The sequence below is a fragment of the Schistocerca cancellata genome, chromosome 2 (assembly GCF_023864275.1).
Source record: "Schistocerca cancellata isolate TAMUIC-IGC-003103 chromosome 2, iqSchCanc2.1, whole genome shotgun sequence".
In the NCBI taxonomy this organism is placed as follows: domain Eukaryota; kingdom Metazoa; phylum Arthropoda; class Insecta; order Orthoptera; family Acrididae; genus Schistocerca; species Schistocerca cancellata.
Genome location: NC_064627.1, coordinates 546,994,201 through 546,996,726, shown reverse-complemented (window position 1 = coordinate 546,996,726; position 2,526 = coordinate 546,994,201).

The window sequence follows — 2,526 nt, the reverse complement described above, 5'->3', positions numbered from 1 at the left end:
CGGACACTGCGAGAGGGCTGTACAAGCAATGATCACACGCACGGCACAGCGGACACACCAGGAACCGCGGTGTTGCCGTCGAATGGCGCTAGCTGCGCAGCATTTGTGCACCGCCGCCGTCAGTGTCAGCCAGTTTGCCGTGGCATACGGAGCTCCATCGCAGTCTTTAACACTGGTAGCATGCCGCGACAGCGTGGACGTGAACCGTATGTGCAGTTGACGGACTTTGAGCGAGGGCGTATAGTTGGCATGCGGGAGGCCGGGTGGACGTACCGCCGAATTGCTCAACACGTGGGGCGTGAGGTCTCCACAGTACATCGATGTTGTCGCCAGTGGTAGGCGGAAGGTGCACGTGCCCGTCGACCTGGGACCGGACCGCAGCGACGCACGGATGCACGCCAAGACCGTAGGATCCTACGCAGTGCCGTAGGAGACCGCACCGCCACTTCCCAGCAATTTAGGGACACTGTTTCTCCTGGGGTATCGGCGAGGACCATTCGCAACCGTCTCCATGAAGCTGGGCTACGGTCCCGCACACCGTTAGGCCGTCTTCCGCTCACGCCCCAACATCGTGCAGCCCGCCTCCAGTGGTGTCGCGACAGGCGTGAATGGAGGGACGAATGGAGACGTGTCGTCTTCAGCGATGAGAGTCGCTTCTGCCTTGGTGCCAATGATGGTCGTATGCGTGTTTGGCGCCGTGCAGGTGAGCGCCACAATCAGGACTGCATACGACCGAGGCACACAGGGCCAACACCCGGCATCATGGTGTGGGGAGCGATCTCCTACAATGGCCGTACACCACTGGTGATCGTCGAGGAGACACTGAATAGTGCACGGTACATCCAAACCGTCATGGAACCCATCGTTCTACCATTCCTAGACCGGCAAGGGAACTTGCTGTTCCAACAGGACAATGCACGTCCGCATATATCCCGTGCCACCCAACGTGCTCTAGAAGGTGTAAGTCAACTATCCTGGCCAGCAAGATCTCCGGATCTGTCCCCCATTGAGCATGTTTGGGACTGGATGAAGCGTCGTCTCACGCGGTCTGCACGTCCAGCACGAACGCTGGTCCAACTGAGGCGCCAGGTGGAAATGGCATGGCAAGCCGTTCCACAGGACTACATCCAGCATCTCTACGATCGTCTCCATGGGAGAATAGCAGCCTGCATTGCTGCGAAAGGTGGATATACACTGTACTAGTGCCGACATTGTGCATGCTCTGTTGCCTGTGTCTATGTGCCTGTGGTTCTGTCAGTGTGATCATGTGATGTATCTGACCCCAGGAATGTGTCAATAAAGTTTCCCCTTCCTGGGACAATGAATTCACGGTGTTCTTATTTCAACTTCCAGGAGTGTATTCCGTTCTCTGAAGAACTCCCATCGGTGTAAACCTTGAATTTGTAATCTAAAGTTACTGTACTTGCTGGATGGTGTCCCTGTTTGTAATCTAAAGAAATATCTGTAATGGGGCCGTGTGTTCAGTTTTTGTAATTTTATATTCTTCAGCTATTGCCTGTAGTTTAATAATTATTGGTGTAATGCCTGTTAGAATGCACAACACTTCAGTACACGTCGTTCTTTAAGCCTTAGCAATCTTTATGTTCATCAAGCGCTGGATTTTTCGAACATATAATTAGGTTTTCTTCTTAGTGTATGAATCCAAACACTAACTGCATGTGCCAGTATTGGTAGTATAGTTCGTTTGTAAATTATTTTCATTGGTCTTGAATCAAGTCCCTAGTTAAGTCTTGATGTTTTAGATAAGGAATGAATAAGATCCGTGCATTTTTCAGTCATATACTTTATATGTTCGTTAAACATAAGTTTAGAATCAGTAAATATACCCAAATATTTTAGTCGTTAAACTTGTTGCAAAACATTATTGTTTAGAAGGTAGTAACTGTTGTATTGTCTTTATGCCTTCTTCTTGTCATTAGCATTACTTTGCATTTTTGCTCATTAAAACAGGTTTTGTTGTTTTGAGTCCAAGCTGTCATTTTTTCCAAATCTCTGGAGAGCTCCTCAGCAATAATCTCAGTATGTGCTTTAGTCAACACGATTAAGTCACCTGTTTTGTGTTAGCTTTGTAATCCAAATTCAGCAGAGAATTGTGCTGTATATTCCAAAAACGTGGACCATAGCATGACTCCTGTGGGCACCCTTTTGTCACATTCCTTTCTAGTTTGATGCTGTTAAACGCCAACACTGTTGTTCTACGCATCACTGAAATAATTTTTGGCAAGGATATATAAGTTCCTTGGACGTTCAGATTCTAGCAGCGTTCTAAGGATGCTGGGCCGCCGGCCGGAGTGGCCGTGCGGTTCTAGGCGCTACAGTCTGGAGCCGAGCGACCGCTAGGGTCGCAGGTTCGAATCCTGCCTCGGGCATGGATGTGTGTGATTTCCTTAGGTTAGTTAGGTGTAATTAGTTCTAAGTTCTAGGCGACTGATGACCTCAGAAGTTAAGTCGCATAGTGCTCAGAGCCATTTGAACCATTTGATACTGGGCCACCAAGCTGTGCCA